Source organism: Eurytemora carolleeae, unplaced genomic scaffold (genome assembly GCF_000591075.1).
Source record: "Eurytemora carolleeae unplaced genomic scaffold, Eaff_2.0 scaffold382, whole genome shotgun sequence".
NCBI lineage: Eukaryota > Metazoa > Arthropoda > Copepoda > Calanoida > Temoridae > Eurytemora > Eurytemora carolleeae.
Window position 1 is genome coordinate 263,237 of NW_019396297.1, and position 8,238 is coordinate 271,474.

Consider the following 8,238-nt stretch of genomic DNA (forward strand, 5'->3'; position numbering starts at 1 on the left):
CTGTACATTTCTTATTTTTCATTTTTATCTTTAAAGAGACTGTCTTAATTATTTTAAGTGACCCTTTCTGTGAAGAAAGGCATGTCTGATTAAACAATCTGTTTTTCTATTCTACAATTTAATTTAATTTAACAATTTCTTCAGAGAAACCCCGATTGAAAATAACCAATTGTTAGCCAGAAGATCTAAGATATTTAATTTATTCTTGATCAAACAAAGGTTAAAGAGTGCCATTGTGAATCGAATATAGCTATAACTAGAGGTTCACAGTCCCTTCAACTTATTACATATCTACGAATTGCTTTAGTAGGAAAACGGACAAATAAAGCAAATATTAGATCTGTGAAAAATACGTTTGTAGGAAATTTCATTTTGTTGCATCAAGAAATTCATAAAAATGATAGTGATCAAGATTCTGTTTAGATTTAACGTCTTAAACGTTTTTTTGCAATTTTTGCAAAAAATATTAACATTATTAGATACCATGAGACTTTTTGAATCATCAGTCTATTTCTTACATAAATTAAGCCAAAAACAATTGAAGTATTTAATGACCTAATTATGTGATTATTGTCTCTAATTAATATAATTACTATCTGTATACAAGCCTGGGAACTAATAGCAATAAATCCAGTTATAAAGTATAATTATCTATATTTATTATATGATTTCTGATTTAATAAATATTCTAAATTGTTATTTTTCAAAAGAGAAAAAAAATTATGAACCACTGAAAAATCCTACAGCAAGTGTTCTAATAAACATCGGAATTAAATAACGACTTTCATATCGTCTTTGTTCTACATAGATTCAGTCTTCTTGTAAAAAGTTTCATCAATTTTTAAGACGGGGCCGACTTTAAAGGAAGTGTTTGCAAAAGATGAAAGAGGGTATAGGCTTACGGCGAAAAATAAGTGCTTTTGATTGCTTCTAATCTTACTTCTATCTGTTGCGTCTATAAGGAGAAAATTGTTTGAAGAACGTAGCGTCCATATAAAATCATTCAGATATTACAACCAAGAATCATCGATAATTTTTCGACGCATTCATATATAGTTGATATATCATAATATTTTTTATTTTTTTATGATCTGACAGTTACTTTTGAAAACATTTATTCCTCTTTCGAGGATTTTTGATAATGAAGACGACATTTTAATATTTTCCAGAAATGTTAGAAAATCCAGCGCCAGCAAACTATTATTCAAAGAATAAAAAATAAAAATGATTATGAAATATCAACTATATACGAATGCCGTGTAATATCTGAATGATTTGTTTGGAATTAAATTGATTATTTTACTTTCTGAATTTGTATGGACGCTACGTTTATTAGCATGAGTCGTTTTTAACAATTAGACGCAACAGATAGAGGTAAGATTTGTAGCGATAAAAAGCGCTTATTTTTTGCCGCAAGCCACCCCCTTTCATTTCTCGCGAACACTCCCTTTAAAGTTTAAAGTGTCGCAACGCCTTAGGTCTTGATTTTATCGCTCTAACTCACTTATTTTTACATATAATTTTAGAAAAAGTGTTTAATATAAATGTAACTGATTATTCACAGTTTCCCAAACTGTGCAAGACTCTACGCACAAATCTATCGCTCAATGTATTTCTTGCTGCATAATATTTTTCATTAATAAATTAATCATTGTGTAAATGTTCTCATGTTTGTAGATTTACATATATATATATATTCAAATATAGATGGTGCGCTAAAAGGTTTTATACATTAACAAGCACATAACACATTATAAATATAATATGAATATTATTATTTGTTACATTTGCCTTTGATTCATGGAATTCAAATCCAAAGGATTTTTTTACATTGATTTGATTTTTTAGAACAAACTTCTGCAATAAAGAGGTTTATGGATGTCAGTTTAACAATGTTTTTTTTATGGTTGTTACTGCTAATTCACTCTTGAGGACACGGACTAAGGTTTTTCTTATCTACGAGTTTTTCTAATCTAAGATTTTCTGATCTAAGAGTTTTTCTGACCTAAGGGTTTTTTCTGATCTAAAAGTTTTTCTAATCTACGATTTCTCTGATCTAAGAGTTTTTCTGATTAAAGCTTTCTGATTCAAGAGTTTTTCTGATCTAAGAGTTTTTCTGATCAAAGGGTTTTTCGACCATAAATTTTATTATATCGTTAAAAAAGTACGTCGTTAACAATCGTTACTGAAAGTACGTCATTAATGATCGCTTCCAAAAGTACGTCGTTAGTGATCGTTACCGAAAGCATGTCGTTAAAGATCGTTACCGAAAGTACGTCGTCAATGATCGTTACCGAAAGTACATCGTTAACGATCTTTACAGAAAGTATGTCGTTAAAGATCGTTACCGAAAGTACGTTGTTAACGATCATTACCAAAAATACGCTGTTAACGATCGTTACCTAAAGTACGTCGTTAATGATCATTACCAAAAGTACGTCGTTATCGATCGTTATCGAAAGTACGTCGTTAACAATCGTTACCAAAAGTGCGTCGGTAATGATCGTTAACAAACTTACGGGTTTTGATCTTAACAGACGATCTAATCGAAAGGGTTTTGATCAACAGAAAGTTTAATAAAAGGGGTTTTGATCTACAGAGAAATTAATATGAAGGGTTTTGATTTACAGAAAGTTTAATCTAAATAGTTTACAGAGGATCTAATCTGAAGGGTTCTGATCTTCAGAAAGTCTAATCTAAAGGGGTTTGATCTACAGAGAAACTTATATAATAAAGGGTTTTGATCTACAGAAAGTCTAATCTAGAGGGATTTGATCTACAGAAAGTCTAATTCAAAGGGGTTTGATCTAAAGAAAGTCTAATCTAAAGGGGTTTTATCTACAGAAAGTCTAATCTAACGGGTTATGATCTACAGAAAGTTTAATCTAAAGGGTTTTGATCTACAGAGAATCTAATCTAAAGGGGTTTGATCTACAGAGAATCTAATCTAAAGGGTTTTGATCTACAGAGAATCTAATCTAAAGGGTTTTTATCTACAGAGAATCTAATCTAAAGGGGTTTGATTTACAGAGAATCTAATCTAAAGGGGTTTGATCTACAGAGAATCTAATCTAAAGGGGTTTGATCTACACAAAGTCGAATCTAAAATGTTTCGATCTCCAGAGAATCTTATTTAAAGGGTTTCAATTTCCAGAAAGTTTATTCTGCAAAGGGGTTTGATCTATAGAAGGAATCTGATACAAAATAGTTTGATCTCCAGAAATCTAAAAGAGTTTTGATCTACCGAGAATCTAATCTAAAGGGTTTTGACCATAAACTATATTCTATGTTTTGATCTACAGAAATTCTAATCAAGTGTGTTTAAAATTCTTAAATTAAAATTCTTATACATTACTATTTTATTGGATTCACGCAACCTCTCTCATCTTATTCTTGTTGTACAGTTATTAATCATTAAAGTGACTTCACATTTATAAAATGCCTGATCTAATGCAAAATAGTTTATACTCTGAAAGCTTTATCTAATCAAGAAAATGAGTTTTCTATGTTTTACCTGATTAAGTATAAATTTGGTATTATAATGTTTAATTATGATTTCGGAAACTTTATCTTTATGGTTTCTCTACAAAGGTGACATTCGCATCTCTGTTGCATTAAGACGTATAGGACTTCATAATAAAGCATTTTTAAACCTAGAAAAAACATCACTATCTTCCTCATTATTGATCAGATAAATGTTGCAAAGGTACTGTTGTACATGAAATTACACTAACAGTCACGTTAAATTATAATTTATAGGATTTCATAATAAAGCATTTTTAAACCTAGAAAAAACATCACTATCTTCCTCATTATTGATCAGATAAATGTTGCAAAGGTACTGTTGTGAACCGGGTATTGCCATCTGAGCAGTGTGCATGGAGGGTCACATGAAATTACACTAACAGTCACGTTAAATTAAAATTTATTAATATTTAGTTTATTTCAAACACATCTATTTGTTTAGTGGATGTTGTTTACACTATATGATCAGTAATCGTCAATATTTTATTTCTGCGGTAAACACCAACTGTGTAAACTTATAGAAATATAGAAGCAATTTTTCTATTTTTATTTTACAGTTTACACATACTTGCTCCTATGGTTTGAAACCATATCTATGTAAAAAGTATAAACATATAATTAGTTCATTGTTTTCGGTTAACTGAACCATAAAAATGACTTAGCAGGAAAATACAAAAAAATGGTGTTCTTTACTGATGTCGATAATTGTCGCCAGTATTTCGACAGGGGCAGACTAAAAGGTATTGTCGAAGAAATACAAAGTGTACCTTTCCATAATCGACTCGGAAAAATCCTCAAAAATTTCCTGGAATTGCAAAAAAACAGCGTGCGTCTTATTTACAGTAGAAACAAGTAAGAAAATGGTCGAAATATGTCATGCATGTATTCGATGATATTGTCGCAATTCTAACTAAAAATGCCACTTAAAATTACAATCTAACGTTTTTAAAGGGGAAGAATTTCATTTTTAGGGCTCCTATGGAGCAGTTAAAATATTACAAACCTTTCTGCATATATATATATATATTTATTTGCTAATTATGCAAATGTATATTCAATGGTTTTATTGGTAATTAAGTTTATTTGCGGAGTTTTAATTATTTACGCGGTTTGGTCCAAATATCAGCAACCTTAAAAGAATTTAATCATTTAAAAAATTGAGGTTGGAAATATTTATTGCAAATATTTCGCAGTGTAGTGTATAAAGAGAGGTAAACTGAACAATAATTGAAAGATTCAAAAAAAAGGAATTGAGTCTGATTTGCTAACACCTATATCTTTGCAACCAAATGTCGTAGATATTTCGAACTATGAATTGTGTAAAATCAAATAATCAAAGCTTGAAAATTCAAAAGTTTACACCATTGGGTTATACAAATAAAGGGGCAGTATTTGACTTTTTTCCTCTGAAAATGCGACAAAAAAAATACAATGCAAAATATTTTAATTTTGTTGCAGCTGCTTATTTTTAAATTGCTTTAACATGCCAAATAACCGTAAGTTTATAACGAATGATAGCACAATGACTAAGAATATATTCAATATTTTTATTCTTTTCTTTTTCAATTCTTCTTAAATACACTGTTTTCTGTCACTTTTCATTATTTTTCCTCTCCCTTGCTTCTCTTAACCCTCCTATTTCCATCTTTCGTTTTTTCTCCCATTATTTCTCCACTCCCTTGCTTCTCTTAACCCTCCTTCCTCCATCTTTCGTTTTCTCCCATTATTTCTCCACTCCCTTGCTTCTCTTAACCCTCCTTCTTCCATTTTTCGTTTTTTTCTCCCATTATTTCTCCTCTCCCTTGCTTCTATTAACCCTCCATCTTCCATTTTTCGTTTTTTTCTCCCATTATTTCTCCACTCCCCTGCTTCTCTTAACCCTCCTTCTTCCCTTTTTCTTTTTTTTCTCCCATTATTTTCCTCTCCCTTGCTTCTCTTAACCCTCCTACTTCCATTTTTCGTTTTTTCTCCCATTATTTCTCCTCTCCCCTGCTTCTCTTAACCCTCCTATTTCCATGTTTCGTTTTTTCTCATTATTTCTCAACTCCCTTGCTTCTCTTAACCCTCCTACTTCCATCTTTCGTTTTTTCTCATTATTTCTCCACTCCCTTGCTTCTCTTAACCCTCCTACTTCCATCTTTCGTTTTTTCTTATTATTTCTCCACTCCCTTGCTTCTCTTAACCCTCCTTCTTCCATTTTTCGACTACTTCCATCTTTCGTTTTTCATGATTGTGAAAATTGTTTGAATGTTTCTAAATTATATTACATTAAACTAGAGCCTAGAGAGCCTCGCCGTTAATACTGTAAACCCAGGGAAAGTAAACAAACATGAGAATGTAAACAATGTATATGTAAACAGAGTGTAGGGTGTATGCAGGGGGATACAATTAGCCGTCTCATATACAATTATTGTTTCTCTTTACAATATAAAGTAAACCGACTTTAGAAAATTAGGACGTTAAAACGTTTTTAAAGTATAAACGAAGTATTATTTTCTCACAATCCTGGACAAATGGTTGTATTGGAGAAATCATTTTTTTAATCGAAAAATATCTTTTTCGTGATTTTACAAAACTGAGGGAAATTCGTTTTAAAAAACGAAAAGTAAATAAATAAGTAATAGTTTCAAAATATTGAAAACTAAAAAAATGCTTTACGATGTTTTGTTTTGGTCAATTTCACGAAAAATTTGAATACCTTAACGTGGATCTGTAGTGGGAATCATGGGTCGGAAATGTTGGTTGAAAGACGATAAATAAGTCTAATATTGCCGATTAAAATTACAAATAAAAGTTTATTGTTTTATTAGAAAACATATGTTTCTGTGTTTATATTATAGTAAGGAGATTAGTAAACACGTATTTGTGTATTGTTAGTGTTGTACCAACATGAATAATTGGAATAAAATCTATATATATTTGGCAACACAAATAACACAGATAGTCAAAAGATGCAAAAGTTTGAATATGAAATTACCTTAAATGATCTCGTACCGTACTTACCAATTTTGATGTGATTTTATTTTGCCACGGACCGAATTTAATGAGTTAGAACTGCATTTATTGCCGGTTTATATTTGTATCACCGATTAAAATCCTTCTTTAATCTTTAATTTTTGAATCGGTGGTTCAAATTTGAACCGGCAGTGGGCCGTTCATTGAGTTTGCTCAATTTCATTAAATTCGGTCCCAAATGTCATTGTATTAATAATATTTTACCGGAAGAGGTTTTCTAGATCTTCTTCAGAATTCACACAGTAGACATGCGTCTTGTCCTATCATAGTAATCTCTGGTTGGCAGGATCGGAGAGTAAGATTGGCAGGAAACCATCTCTATCTATCTTCATCTACAGATATATCTATATATTTGTCTAAATATACAGATTTGTAGATTTGTCTAAATATAAACACAAAATTATTAACGGACTATTTACATATATAATATATATATATCTGTAAAAACTTTGTTTTGATCCATGCTCCATGCACAATCGGAGGCTTTAGTAAAAATCAAAGGCCCGTTTCCCATGTTTTGTAAATATGGAGAAGAAAAAAATTTAATACTTGGTAACGCTTTTACTAACTCTATAAATAATTTTCCGAACAAAGAAAATGAATTTTCGCAAAAAGACTAAAATTTTCTAATCCCTATATCCGTGCAACCTAAAGATGTAAACCTTTAATATTTCTAGCTTAGATTATTTGATCTAACTTTACAGAATACATTGTTTGAAATATCAAAGGTTTAAGACATCGAGTTACAAAGATATAGGTATTAGACAATCAGAGTTTGTGGCAAACACTCAATTACTTTGTAAGCGCTTTTCCGCGGCCAGCCCTACCCCAGTTTCTCCTGATATAGATATTATGTTTACATTATTGTAGGAATAAGAACATAATCGTATAAAGCCAACTGACCTGAAAATCATTACTCTTCTGTTATACCCTACTCTCTATATCCATGCCATATCCCCAGTTACCCTTCCTAGTAGTTATCTTCTTCTTATACTCTTCTGTACCTTCTCTATAGTATCCCTGCCATATCCCCAGTTACCCTTCCTAGTAGTTATCTTCTTCTTCTACTCTTCTGTACCTTCTCTATAGTATCCATGCCATATCCCCAGTTACCCTTCCTAGTAGTTATCATCGTTTTCTACTCTTCTGTATCGTTCTCATATAGTATCCCTGCCATATCCCAAGTTACCCTTCCTCGTAGTTATCTTCTTTTTCTACTCTTCTGTACCTTCTCTATAGTATCCCTGCCATATCCCCAGTTACCCTTCCTAGTAGTTATCTTCTTTTTCTACTCTTCTGTACCTTCTCTATAGTATCCCTGCCATATCACCAGTTACCCTTCCTGGTAGTTATCTTCTTTTTCTACTCTTCTGTATCGTTTTCATATAGTAACCCTGCCATATCACCAGTTACCCTTCCTGGTAGTTATCTATCTTCTTTTTCTACTCTTCTGTACCTTCTCTATAGTATCCCTGCCATATCCCCAGTTACCCTTCCTAGTAGTTATCTTCTTCTTCTACTCTTCTGTACTTTCTCTATAGTATCCCTACCAAATCCCCAGATACCCTTCCTAGTAGTTATCTTCTTCTTCTACTCTTCTGTACCTTCTCTATAGTATCCCTGCCATATCCCCAGTTACCCTTCCTAGTAGTTATCTTCTTTTTCTACTCTTCTGTACCTTCTCTATAGTATCCCTGC